This window comes from Ursus maritimus, unplaced genomic scaffold (assembly GCF_017311325.1).
Source record: "Ursus maritimus isolate PB19 unplaced genomic scaffold, ASM1731132v1 scaffold_293, whole genome shotgun sequence".
NCBI lineage: Eukaryota > Metazoa > Chordata > Mammalia > Carnivora > Ursidae > Ursus > Ursus maritimus.
Window position 1 is genome coordinate 4,656 of NW_024425486.1, and position 13,847 is coordinate 18,502.

The 13,847-nt window shown below is 51.8% G+C and overlaps 1 long non-coding RNA gene across 5 annotated transcripts in view; it reads left to right on the forward strand.

The window, feature by feature from the left end:
* The window catches only part of LOC103680127, a 14,327-nt gene extending 3,330 nt beyond the window's left edge, over positions 1–10,997 (forward strand). Inside the window, exons 1-4 of one of the 5 annotated variants that reach the window (XR_005838409.1) lie at positions 3,020–4,243; positions 7,060–7,166; positions 7,599–7,886; positions 9,525–10,997. This is a non-coding gene — a long non-coding RNA (uncharacterized LOC103680127). Of the gene's footprint in view, positions 1–3,019; positions 4,244–7,059; positions 7,887–9,524 lie in introns of those variants that run through there. The other 4 variants (XR_005838410.1, XR_005838408.1, XR_005838406.1 and 1 more) reach the window with 4 other exon arrangements.
* The last annotated feature ends 2,850 nt before the right edge of the window (positions 10,998–13,847 follow it).

Genomic DNA, 13,847 nt, shown 5'->3' on the forward strand with positions numbered 1-13,847 from the left:
TGCCCTTGGAAGCAAAGACTCTCAGCAGACACCTCGGGGACCGGTCAGGCCCGTGGCTGGAATGAGAGCTGCGCTCACCATCGATTTCGGAGGCAGAGTGTCCACGGCTGCCTGCTTGGCCCACAGACATCACGAGGGCCAAGCCTCAGAACCCTGGCTAGGCCTGGGTAGACGTACACACACGGAGACTTCCTTCCTTCAGATACACGTGTGGTCCTTGGTGAACACAACACACACCTCATTCCTGGTGTAAAGCTTTGGGGAAGCCATGGGCACACGTCATCACCGAGCAGGGCCAGCATATCCCAGATGAGCGGTGGTTGCCAATATTCCATTTATGAGCCTCTGTTCTCACCAGCTAATAGGGCTTAATGAACTCCTTTTTGTATTTTATTTCAACAAATCCATGTCATTAAAGTAGCAGTTTCCGTGGAGCTTGGCCTTTTCACGGCTGCCCGCTGGGGTCCTGGGCTGGCAACACCACCGTGACCTCAGAGCTGTGGGCGATACTCTGCAGTCCCTCCCAGCAGCGGCACGGTCCCCATCCCCATCTCGCTCTGTCTGGCCCATGCTGCCCAGCTCCGGCCGGGGCAGCCCCTCCACCTCCCCTGGCAGGCTGGAGCAGGTGGAACGTTCCTGAGCTGCCACACACCCCCAAGGAGCATGCCCCCTGAGGAGCAGTGCAGGAATCCAAGCGCCTCTCTACCGGCCACGTGCCCCCCCGCTTTGTCCATCTGTGTATGGCAAGCCTCCCATGCCGTTCCCTGCGATGTGTCCGGGCTGTGCTTTCTGCCACAGGGGCTTTGCTTGTGTCTTTTGGTCTTGTCCACGTCCACAACACCAGCCCACCCACATATCAAGGTGACGTCACAGACCCCAGCAACGCTGCCCTGGAGGGTGCTTGAAGCGCTGGGATTGGGATCCAGGTTACCATGATGAACAACATGCCGTATTTTTGTAAATTTTGATCAAGATCAGATTTTAAAAAATAAAATTGGTAGACAAGCTTGGAACATAAAGCCCTGTCCTCCTGTACATTCAGGGAAGACTCTTTGGATCAAACCGTTCAGCCATGTATCAGGTGTGACCCACTGAGGTCAGGGGGGCGGTCAGGTGTGCACACACACATCAGTGCTTCAGAGAGAAGGCTGTGTGTGGACGGAGGCTCTGTGGGGAAGTGTGGAGCCCAGGCCAACCCTAGAAACCCTTGCTAGTTTCCAGCAAGTTCACGAACCTCTCTGCGCTTGAGCGTTCTCAGTTGCAAACGGGGATAGTGACTTGGAAGTTCTGCTGTGAGGACTGAATGAACTAACGTAGGCGATGTGCTCACAGCACCACAGGAACGTCGGGAACACTGGGGATACTTGAAGCTATTGATACTCATTGCCCAGAAGGTTTGATTTTTAATTGTTCCATTAGATCCAAAATTCTGAATTAACAAAATGAAAAGAACTGGTTGGTCTGGTGCACTGAGGTGGGGGAAGGCTGGACGTGGGGCAAGGGGCGTGAGGAGGGAGAGTCTGAGGTCCAGAGGGAGCAGGGCAGCAGGCAGGAGAAGCGAGGTCTGGGGGAACCCACAGCCCAGAGGGGCTGCACGGAGCCCAGGGACCTGGGTGGAGACCAGAGGTAATGGGGGAGATGCCATGTGCATGGAGGCACCTGACAGCCATGGCCAGTGCCCCTCTGCTGCCCTCCCTGGATGTCGCGTCAGCACTGCCCATCCTGGGGGCTCGGTGTCCACGCACGAGTTGGTGGGCTGTGGGACTGCAGATGGGCAGCAGATTCTGACAGTTTTTTTTTTTAATATTAAAGTCCCTGAGATGCTCTCTAAATTCTTGTTTACCTGCAAGCACAAGTTCCTAACTATATTTATTGCTTCCATCAGAATGAACTTTACGACACCTTTTGGTGTTCTGGAATCCCCGAGTTTAATGACCAGAAAGAAGGAAGAACGCATTTTCAGCCATCGCCCTTGCCTTGGGACCCATGAGTGCCTTCCATCACTGTATCGTGCTTTAGGAGATGCTCTGCCTGGTCTCTAACCACATAAGCTCCCTTCCATGGGGGTTGATTCAGGATCTTGCTGGGGCTTTTGAGTCTAAAATCGTGGTGAAATCCGGGGCTGAATAAATTGTGGTCATGAGGCCCCACTGGACTGAACAGAGACCAGGGGAAAATCACATTTCTCCAGGAAAATAGGAGGTCCAGAAAGTGGGGACCCAGCAGAACTCAGACACTCTTCCAGAGGAAGAGCAGGTTTGTCCAGATGAAATGGCCAGTGACATGAGGACAAATGGCACAAGCGTTGGGGTCAGAGAGATGGGACCTTGAACCCCAGCTCTGCCACGTCGCAGCGGGATGGCCACAGGCAAGCCACCCAGCTCAGGTGCTTTGACTGTGACGCACGGAGGTTACTGCCTGCTCTGAGGGGTTGCTAGAGAATTAGAACACTTTGTCATATTGACTTATTTAAGATGTGTGCACCTCTGCTTTCTCTAGCCATGAGGTACTTTACAAATGAAATCCCCTCTGGTATCTGCCAGCCCTCCAGGCCGCAGGGACTGTGTCCCTGGCCTCCATGTGTACTGTCTGCCCATGTCGAGTTCCCTCCCTGAAGCCTCTCTTCAGCTCACCAGCTACTTCTCCGAGAATATCTCAGTGGGTTCCGTGGTCGAGGCAGGCTCCAACTTGCCTAAACTCAGAGCAACAGGGCCCTTGAGACTGTCACTGGGATAGGTGAAATCTCTGGAACATCCCTCACCTAATTCTCTTTGGTTGGGTGCAAGCTGAACCCAGGCTTTCTATGCCACGAGACTCCAGGTTCCCTTGTCCAGCCTTTTGCCCTTTGCCTGGCCGCAGGCCAGACGTCAGAGATGAGCAAGAGGCTGGAGCACCATGTCCGGTGAGGAGTCGGCCGTCCAAGGACTCATCACACTGAAAGCAGGGGGCGATTTCAGAGTGAGCCTGGGGTGCCAGCAGAACATAGGGAGGAGGGACCGCCCTGGCTTGGGGAGCGCCCCATCTCCAGGAGCCATGAAGGTTGGTCAGGGCAGGCAACAGCTGAGCGGCTTTCCAGGATTGAGGATTTGGCTCCTACCAAACACCTCGTGGCGGGACACCAGTATTTTCTTTTTTGATCCCCTTCTTAATCACATCACCTTTGCAGAAAACTTTTCTTTAAATTCTGACTGCTTTGAAAGCACACTAGGAAGGTTGTATCACTTGGCCTTATTTTCAGTGAATTACGGAAGGAAAGACCCTAATCCTTGGAGGAGCACGCGTTGCCAGGCCCTGTACTAAGCCGATGCTCAGATGTGGGTTAAAGTTCTAGAAAGCAGCTTTCATAAGTATTTCTGGCTCTGCTTTGTTTAATTAGTAATCTTTGACTGTAGAGAGAGCAAAACCTGTCTACCCGCATTTTTATGGTGCACAAAGAAGGGGAGAATGCACATGTTTTATGTTTTCGTTTGCCGCTCGCGTTTGCCTTCTCGGTCCCCCTGTAAACCCCTGCCATCTGCAGCCATTCTCTGTGCTCTAATAGCCAAGATACCATCTAGTCTTCTCTAAAGGCTGCTTCGAGCAGGTTTCCTGTAATGAAGATGCTGGTGGTACAGATAAAACTGTTTCCATTCCAAAGAACGGGAAGGGGAAAAACCCCGCTTAGTGCTTGTTTGTGCATAAGAGTGCCATTTTCTTAAAGACCTGTTTTAGACAGTGTTATGGGCTAATAAAGAACCAGTCTGCCCACAGCTCTCTGGGTAACTACAGAGCAGTGGGGATGGCTCAGGTGGGGCGTCATGGACGCCCGGGTGGCTGAGAGTGAGGATTTCCCATTTGAGATCCAAGTCTGCAGCTCCCACAGGTTAATCTAAAAATAGACCAAGCACATTTTCTTGCTGGGTAGTTTCAGATAAAATTGAGCTCCTAAATACCCAGGATTTGTGGGATTTGTTGCTAATATTAGAGATTTACATTTCTGTTATACCTCTGCAGGCTTAATCTGATCACTCCAAAATGCTCAGAACTGGTTGCTCTTTCAAGGACAACTTGATTAGGTAAAAATTAGACCTTTATTTATTGAAGCCTTTGGACTTTGGGCACCAATCTGTTTTACTCATCCTTTGCAGTTCCTTCAGACGTTCCTGAAAACACGTCCGCTGAGGCCGTCAGCTCCACCCAGATTTTACTGACGTGGGCTTTGGTGACTGAACAGGACCAGAACGGGCTCATACTGGGCTACAAGGTATGTGTCAGAGGTGACCGTCCTGTGCTTAGACTGTGCAGGTGCTCCTGCGTGTCAGTCCCTTAGACTAAGGAGCGCAGGGCGTTTTCCAGACCTGCAGCACCGTCCTGTGTTGTGATGTTCACATCTGTTTTCTCCTCTAAACTTCCTTGCCATCTGGGGACGAGGCACGACTACAACCTCCTAACATAGGCCCAAACAACACATGGGTAGGAGCCGGCTACTTAAGCTCGAGCCTCTGCTTCCTGGCTTGTACAACGGGAGTCATCATGGTGGCTGGCTCTGATCTGGTCTGGGAGGGAAGGGGGTTTGATTTTGTGAGCTGCGGTGTGCTCCTAACATATGCTGAGTGGGTGTTCTTAGCTACCTGCATGCTGGTGCGCACGCCAGCATCCTGGGCCATCCAGGGCAATGGCGACGGCAGGAGGGGCGAGCACCTTTCTGCCTCTTGGGGGGCCCTTGCTGGGTTTAGTCTTACCTGCACTTATCCACCTGTGCTTTTGTTTACATCACTTCCCCCGAGCAGTGGGACGGATTTTCCTGGATGTGGCCCATAGGGCCCCACACCTGTCTGTTACTCCCTGTACAGCCTTCCAGCATTGGAACTCCAGGCTTTCCTTGGTTTTGATCCCCAGCCTCTAGTTTTCCCCCTCCTGTTCTCGTGGGCATTCAGTTGCTCCCTCAGGCCCTGCTGGACGTGGGGATCTCACTGGGCAGGTGTAGTGACCACAACTCCACAGCACATACCTGGGTCCTGGAGAAGAGAGCTTGCCCTGCTGTTTTCAAGCTCCTCCCTGAGGTCCGCCATCTCTTATGGCCTTCTGGGTCCTGGACTAAGGGACCAGTTCAGGAAGGATGAGCTGCGAGTGAGGACTTAGCAAACCAGCAGGAGCAGGCAGGGCCGTGGACTGGAGTTTCCCAGGGTGCTGTGTCTGTGCATGGGCAGCAGCACAGAGCCCAGGGGGACTGTGGCCCAGGGTGCAGGGAATTCCAGCAACTCTCTCGAGACAGGAGCCCAATTTCCCAAGAACCTGGGAAACCGAGGGGGCGCTGGCTCCTTCTGTAGGAAGCACAGTGTCGGTGTTTATGACCAAGTCCTCGTTCTAGTGGATGTGGTTGGTGTGCCTGCTGTTGTGTGCCTCAGCTCTGGGAAATCACGGCTCAGGGGAGCTCCCCCTGCCATGGGCTGGGTCCTAACTCAGCTCCTCTTCTGCTCTGGAGCACGTCTTCCCCACTAAATACCAGCATATGGAAACTAGATCCATAAGCCTTAAACACCGCTGCTGTGGGGGAGAAGCCGCAGTTGCTGGTCCTTGCCCTGTGGTTGAGAGGCCCCCTCCTGGCACCCTGCATCCCCATGACCATGCACGCTTGTGTGTGGATGCTCCAGATTCTGTTCCGGGCCAACGACCTGGACCCCCGAGCCCCGCAGTCCCATCGTGCAAGGGAACCACACGCAGTCGGCGCTGCTGGCCGGTCTCCAGAAGTTCATGCTATGCAAGCTCCGGGTGCTGACGTTCGTCCGCATTGGCAACGGAGTCCCCAGCTCTCCCCTCATCCTAGAGCGGACCGAGGATGACAGTATGGTAGCGGTGTGCTTGAACAGCCCAAACAACCGGGACAGTTGTCATTTTTAACTTAATTTTCGAACCACTTTTGTACCCCTTTTTTCAGTTGAGGAAAACAAAACAGAATTGTTTTTCAGTCACTGGGCATTTATATGGCCAATTTTAGCCTGGAGTGAATTTCTACAGCCTAATGACGAACTTCTGCAAATTTCTGTCATAACTCTATGAGAGGCAGCGCAGTAAAGGCTGGGTGGGCGGGGGCCATAAAACGCCCCGCTGGCAGTGTCAGCACAGATCGGGTTAAGAGCCCCACTCCCAGCCTGGGTGCCTTGATTTCCGTGGTGCCACCCACTCCCATCGTCCACATGCCCGGAGGTCCCTAGAAGCTCCCACACAGAGTGCGGTGGGTTCCACGGGCTCCCACACTGCCCTGCACCTGTGTTTCTGGGCCAGAATCACAAGCACCTCTTGATGGCTCTGCTTCTATGGACGTCTAAATCATCAGCAAATATGTTTTTCCAGTTTGTCAGACATTTAAAGGTTATCTCATTTTACATTTTTATTCTTACACTGACTGTAGCGAATAGTCGGGGAGGGGTGTATATCCTGGGGGAGATACTGCTCCCCCCACACACACACGTTCGGGATCAGAAGCTTCTCACAGAAGTAGGACAACTGTAGATTTCCTGATACATGTTGGCCAAAGTCATTCAATTAGCCCCCATGGTGCTCGGCTGCCGAGCTGGAAGGCATCTCTGTGTTCTGCTGGGAGACAGCACCAGCGCTGGGCTTCAGTCAAGGAGAGGAAGGAGCTCTGCACACCATCCTTTCCTGGGTGCAGAGCCTCGGGGGGCTAGGGTCTGACGGGGGCAGTTGGATCAAGGTTGTTTGCAAAACTATGGGAAGCCATGGAGTCCCGGTTACACAAAGGAAAAGAAAAAGGAGCCTCCAACCTTGGCCAGTTACAACTTCCTAAAGTAGAGGCTGTAAGTCACAGAATACTTTTCCTTCTTCTCCTGCAGTGTGATTGGAGGCAGGTTTTCCTCTCCCTCATTTCAGCGCGATCCAAATGATCAGCTTTGGGGATGGCGCGGGGGATGGGGACCCATGAGGCTGCCATCAAAATTTGCCCGTTTGTGCAGTTGGTCCTGGTGTGGGAGCCCATAGCCTCCTTACGTTTAGGTTACCAAGCGCAAGGGTCACAGATGTATTCAAACACGGGTTTAAACTTTTAAATACCGTTCTCAGCTTAGTAACCAGAGGCAGAATTCAGTGGCCCCGGAATGACTGTAACACACATCCTCCTGTCTCTGTATGCATTGCTCCGAGCCCATTGCCTCTCATCTGGGAGTCAGGTAAGCTCCAACCACAAGTTCTGGTGCTGGCCGCACACTCACTCACCGGGCTGTTTACGTGAATATATTTATGACGGCTGTGAGCTGGAGGCAAAGGGGCCACATCACATGGGATTATTTTGTGCATTCGTGTGCCAACTCTTAATTTTCTAAGACGGTGCACACGAGAAAAATCACTCCTTGTAAATACGTGACTTTGTCAGTGGGGAGGGACTTTAGGCCATCTGATTTACCTAACACTTGCTGGCAGGTGTCAAGCTCCCGAAAGGATTCAGCCCAGATGGGCAGAATCTTGACCTCCAGCTTGATGTGCTTGCAGCCTCGCACCCCTTGCACTCATGGGCTCCCAGCACAGTGTGTGAGCACCGCTTCTAGAAGTTGGAAAAGCAGATGAGCTGGATTCTAAATGAGGTGTTTTCTTACCATCATTAGGGGGCCACACGGAGCCAGCTAGATTCCAGAAGTCATCCATGGCCTTGGAGTGTCTGGTCCATGCACAGAGTCACCTGTGGTAGAGAATGCTCGGCCAGCCCACAGAGTCCTGTGTAACAGTGTAACCTCGTCATGTCTCCACGTAACACCGTAGAGGCACCTGCCTCATGGTTTCCTCTCCTCCCTCCAGCCCCGGGCCTGCCAGTGAGGCTCGTGTTGCCAGAAGTGACACTCAGTCCGTGTGGATGGTGTGGCAGCCGCCAGAGGAGCCCAACGGCATCGCTCTGGGTAAGGAAGCGTCCGTGATTAAAGAGATCATAGCTCAGAGGGAAATCGCAATTGCATTGATTTCCTCTGTTCTTGTTACATCTTGTTCAAAGAGGTTGAACAACAACAACAACAACAAAATCCTGCCTGCCACAGCCCCGCATTTTTAGCGCTGGGAAATGTGGGACCCCCTACTGTCTCGGGAGCTGTGTTCTGAGGTTTCTTTGCCAATTGAAATTTACATTTTGTTAGCCCAGAATTTCTTCCATCTGTTCGTGGTTCACAACAAAACCATCTGTAATTGGCCCTTCCTTCAGCTCTGAAATAACCAGGCTCTTTCCATGGGCGTCTGGGAAGCAGCAGCCTCGTTTTTTATGGGAGCCAGAGACCTGGACTTTGCTCCCAAGTTCCAGGAAACATCCTCGGCTGCAGGGCCTTCACCTCATCCTTCTAAGAAGTTTCCAGCGTGAATTGTGTGCCTTGGGTCCCTAGGAAATGGTTTACTTTTAATGTTTCATTCAGGGGGGCAACTCTGATAGCATTGATGAAAAGCCTTATTTTTTCTTAGTTCCCCAAAGGAGGCAAGTTTTATTTAAAAAAAGAAATAATCAGTTCCCTTATTTAGTCACCCCTTCACCAAGACAAATTCAGGGCTTCCCCTATGCGTGGTGTGGCCTGCATGGTGGGCAGTAAGGAGTGAAGAAGATGCACCTGTCCTCAGGAGGCGTGTGGCTCACGGCACCACTGGGGAGAGGCACAGGATGATGCAATGTGATAGGTGACTAATAACGGTTCACGAGATGCTCCACAAGTGGGTCCCCCAGGCCAAGGGGCTCTCAGCGGATGGAAGGTGGCTTTAGAGCTGGATCTTGTCGATGAGTGGCCTCTGGAGTCCTGGAGGAAGGGAAGAGGGACATCCACTCAGCCAGAGGGAATGCCTTCTGCCTGTGAGAGTGTAGACAGATCCTTGCCCGCGGATGTGGGCAGGGCCAGGCCTGGGTTGCCTGGGGATGGCCGGCTCTGCCATGCAGGGAGTGCCCAGGGGCCCAGACCTGTGAAATCAGGCATCTAACGGCCAAGGCCCCAGGCTCGATCTACTCTCCAGACCCAGGCCAGCCTCTGATAGGCTATGTCCCTAATCCAGACTCGCGGCAGACCCCCAGATATGTTAGCTCGTGTACTAGGTGGTTTACAGGAAGATTATAAACCTGAGCTTACAGACAGGTAGTGAAATTCAACACTTACACATGCTTCTGATATTAGGATTCTAAGATTTGGTTTGAAAAAGGGTTTTACTTCATTAGAAAACATTTTTAAATAATCTGTGCTGAGGGCAGTAGGGAGTCCCCCGAGGGCTTTGAGCAGCAAAGTGATGGAATCAGGTTTGCCTTCTAGGTAACAACTAGAGAGGCAAATAGTTTTGAGTTCTTGAGTCACGAACATGGGGAGGACAGAGCCTGAGGCATCCCGATGTCGTCTGCTGCCAGGCTGGGCCCTCCTCAGTCTGACCCTTCCTCGGGCGATTTCTGGAGTTGCTGGGTGGGGTATTTTGCTGAGTACAGTATTTCTGAAATGGGTGACTTTCAGAACCACAGGTTCTTGCTATTTTAAAATCACAAGGAGCCACTGAGGAAGCTGCTGGTGAAATGTGTATTTCAGATCCTGTCGGATGAGCCGGGATCCCAAACACCTGTTAGGCCCCACACCTTGTGCTCCAGACCTGGGGCGGGAGATGGTCTGCAGAGTGCATGGATGGGCCAGAAGTCTCCTGGAGCCCCTCAGCACCACGCCCCGGCTTCTGCCTCTTCTGGACAGAGCAGAGCTAAACATCTGATGACCCAGTGGGTGTCCCCAGCTTGCTGTGAGACAGGAAACCTTTCTGGAGCACAGAATGTGAATTCTGGCCTGTCACAGTACCTGGAGTCTCCAAGAAGCAGAATCTCCCCATCCTGCTGAGGAGGGAGGCCCCATCCCCACCCCGCCCTGGGCCTGGCAGCTACGGCTCCCACCGCTCCTGCTGCTCCCGCCACAGCCTCTGCCCTCTGCCCTCTGCTCCAGTACTGCGGTGCTAATTCTGTGCCCACCTCTGCACTCCCTGTAGCCATCCTGGGCCGATAGGAGTCATTCTGACAGGAGGACCCCTGGGAGAGGGATGGGAGGCCAGTGAGCATTTCACATGTGTGTGTCTCTTACTGTAGACAGACATGCATTCTGATTTCGTAGCCATGGCTTTGAACTACTCATCCTGGGTCTTCCTCGCAAACATGGGGAGGTTGTGGCCTGAGCCAGGGCCAGCCCACTGTGCTTGCTGGTCCTTTGCCCCTTCTGTGCCTCTAAAGTCTACATTCGATGTGACTCCATGGCCGTCCCTGCCTGGTTGTGCCCACTGTCATCACAGGTCTCACTGTCCAAAGATAAAATCTCATCACGTACTTTGAAGGGCATCTGTAACGTTTGTGCATCTGTTTGAGAAAGCACTGTGAAAGGAGAATTCAGACCATGATGGGGTAGCATTTACATTATTCAGATTGGGAGTCCTAGAAAGTCTTGATACGACCCAGGTGAGATGGGTAAGTGGGCAAACACATGCTCATATGCTCCCGGAGAATGATATGGTCATGTCTGGGCGAGGTGACCACATCTGTCCTCTCCATCCCGGAGGCCCTTCCCATCGGGTCTTAAACCCTGGTGTTCTCACACCTGTACCCAAGGAGACACACACGGGACACTCTTGCAGTGTCATGTTCAATAACAGGGAAAAACAAAGAGCCAGATACCCAAGTGTCCATCAATCAGGCAACAGAAATGTGTATCCTGGGCTCTTCACGCAACAGAAAACATGATAGCAGTTACAGGAATGACCAAGATCTACACGAGCCAACGTGAGGAAGTCTCACAAGCATGTGTTCAGGGGGAAAACAAGTTGCAGGAGAATCCACAGAGCGTGAGAATGTTCCTGTACATTTAAACCTCTAGGAGCGTTACTGTAGTCATTTACATATAGTCAACGTGTGAGCTCATGGACAGGACTACACCCGGAGTTGAGACGGGGCGTGGCCTCTGAGGAAAAGGAGCTGGTGGGGCCACCAGACAACCTCAACTTTTTCTGTCTCTTCTCTTATATGGAAAACACAGTCCAATTTGGCAAAATCTCAAGATTTGTTCAGTTTGGTACAATCAATATTTGGGTGTTTCATCTATATCATTCCCAGTATTTCCTGTATGTTTGAAAGATTTATAATAAAAAAGGACGATCATAAGATAAAAACAACACGTTCACTATAGACTTTTTAAAAAACAGAAAATTCAAACAAGTAACAGGCAGAAAATGAGAATCACCCACAATTCCACCGCCCCAAAATAATGTTACGATTTTTTTCTTCTGTTCATTTTTCTACTATTTTAATTACAAAATAGTTCCTACTTAGAAAGGATTCTCTTCGTTCTAGCACATGCATGTTTAGCAGCGGTGGCCTGCCCGTGTCCCTGCCACCCCGTCTAGCATGGACAGCCCGCCAGGCCCCCTGAGGGATTTTGTGTTTATCTCTCCTTCAATTTTCTGCATGATTTTCGTAGAGGTAAACTTAAGCCTAAAAAGCTAATACTAGTGCTGCATATTTTTAGATTTCATGCAAACTCCTGTCCTGTGTTTTTCTGTGACTTTGCTCCTCTCTTCCCACGTCACGAATCTTTCCTACATACACACCTTGGCTGTCTGGCTCTGCACACACCTGACGGGATGCTCGCAGCACCTCCAGCATCCTGGTGCTTGCCTCCTGGCGCGCAGGTGGAAGGGTTCCCCGGGGCACACACCCGGGAACAGCCTTGGTGGGCCACAGAGTTGGAGCCTTTTCAACTCTGCACAATGACGCCCGACCACTTTCCTGAGCAGTAATAGCCATTTGTACTCCCACCAGCAGGTGTAAGGACCCCCATGGTTCTGCACGTCGTTGCCAACACTCGATAGGCTCGGGATCGAAACTTCTTCCCTCCAGAAACTTTGGGTCAGTCAGCTCTCCTGACAGCAGTGCCCATCTCACTCCACCTTCACCAACATCAACATTAATGGGCTTTTTGTTTGTTTGTTTTTTGTTTGTTTTTATCTGGGCCAGTTTGATACATTAAATAGAACATATGAAGAGAACATTTTCAAAGTTTACTGGCCATAAGTTATTATTTTTTGGGGGGGGGAATTTCCAGTTTATATTCTGTACTAGTTTGTTTCTTAAACAGCAGGAATCTATTTTCTGTCAAGTCCAGAGGCTGGAGGTGTGAGATCCAGGCATGGCTGGGCTGGTGTCTCCAGCAGCCTCTCTCGTTGTCCCCCCTCCCATGTCTTCCCTCACCTGGTCATCCCGCTGTGTGTGCCTGTGTCCTGATCTCCTCTTGTAAGGGTGCCAGTCCCCCCTGGATCAGGGCCCACCCTAGTGACCTCATTTCACCTTAATCCCCTCTGTAAAGACCCTCTCCCCAAATACAGTCACATTGGAGATGCTCAGGGCAAGGACTGTAACCTGTGAATTTGGGGGATGCCATTCAGCCCGTAACACGTCCTTTGGCCATTTTTCTCTTGGGGAGTCACCCCTTCCTTATGGGCTCTCACATACCTTACTCATTGGCAGCATCAGAGTACCAAGTGGCTGAGAGACCTGAGTCCGCTGTTGGGCTCTGAATCTGGGTTGGAGGCCTGACTCTGCTCTGTTAGTGCCGTGACACAGGGTCCGGGCAACTTAGCCCAGTAAACACCACCCAACATGATCATTAACTCATTAACAATATTCAATGTCACGGATGTTGCAAAAGTTCCCCTTTTAATTTTGGTCACAGAGACTTTCATGTGGACTTGAAACCTGTGTGCCTTCCCGTCGTGTGCCGTTTCCATGGTGGATGGAGCAGGTGCTGTCACCTGCACGCAGGCCCCGTAGGCTGGGGTCAGTGGGCCCCCAGTCCCTCTCAGGGCCATTGTGGCTCCTTCCACTCCTCACTCTGAGTGGTGGCCCCTCTTGCCACCCTGCACTTGTAGCCACGTCACTCCCTGGGCACTGAGTCCACTCGGGGCACAGTGGCAGGACTGGGGCATGTGGGAGGGTCGACGGGCTCAGCCTCTTCAGGCTGTGGAGGGCGAGACCCAGCGAGAGGAAAGGCCAAACAACACCGATCTCAGGATCTGAGTCAGCCAGCTGTTCTCAGGAAGTTTCCCCAACCTCACATCGAGGTGGTGTGATTCACTCTCCCCTGCACCCCCAGCAAGCCAAGATCTGCACAATGCACTCAAGAATCCCGGGCTGCCTGCTCTGCTCTCCCCTGGGTTTGAAGCACCATGCTCCAGACAGGCCAAAGGCAATGTGGGCAACCCTGCAGACTCAGTAGCCCAGCCTGATGAATTTAAGCACGTTACTGAGCCTTTCTGTGCCTCGGTTTCCCTATCCCTCAAATGGGAATAACACCCCTCTCCCTCCTAGTGTTGACTGAGTTGTGCCTGAGGACCTTAGGACAACGCCCAGCACGTGGTAAGCACTCAGCGAATGTTCACTGGAACGCATGGCTGTTTAGTATTTCACCGTGTCTCCCGCACCAGAGAATTTCTTCTTGTCGCCCAAGACGTCACCCTGTGCCAGCATCTAGCTGGCACTCCCCAGCAGAGGTTTCACACGGACATGACAGGCAGAAGAACTGGGAAAGGAAGGTTGGAGCCAGGTTATAAGAGCTCCTAAGGGACATTCAAAAGTTTAGATTTTGATCCATAGTCCCAGGGCAGTGGGGGGGGGGTCACTAAAAATCACAAAAATCCAGGTAAAGAGAGGGCAGTATATAAATACTTTAAGCATTCCTACCATGGCAAGACAGACAGAAAGTACAATAGTGCTATGTCTACCTGTAATGCAGAAAAACACCACATTTGAACATCTTGTTGTAATGGTCCAGTTGAAAAGGGAACAAATGTTGTCAGGGTAACCTGTGACCTGAATATTATTACAGCTA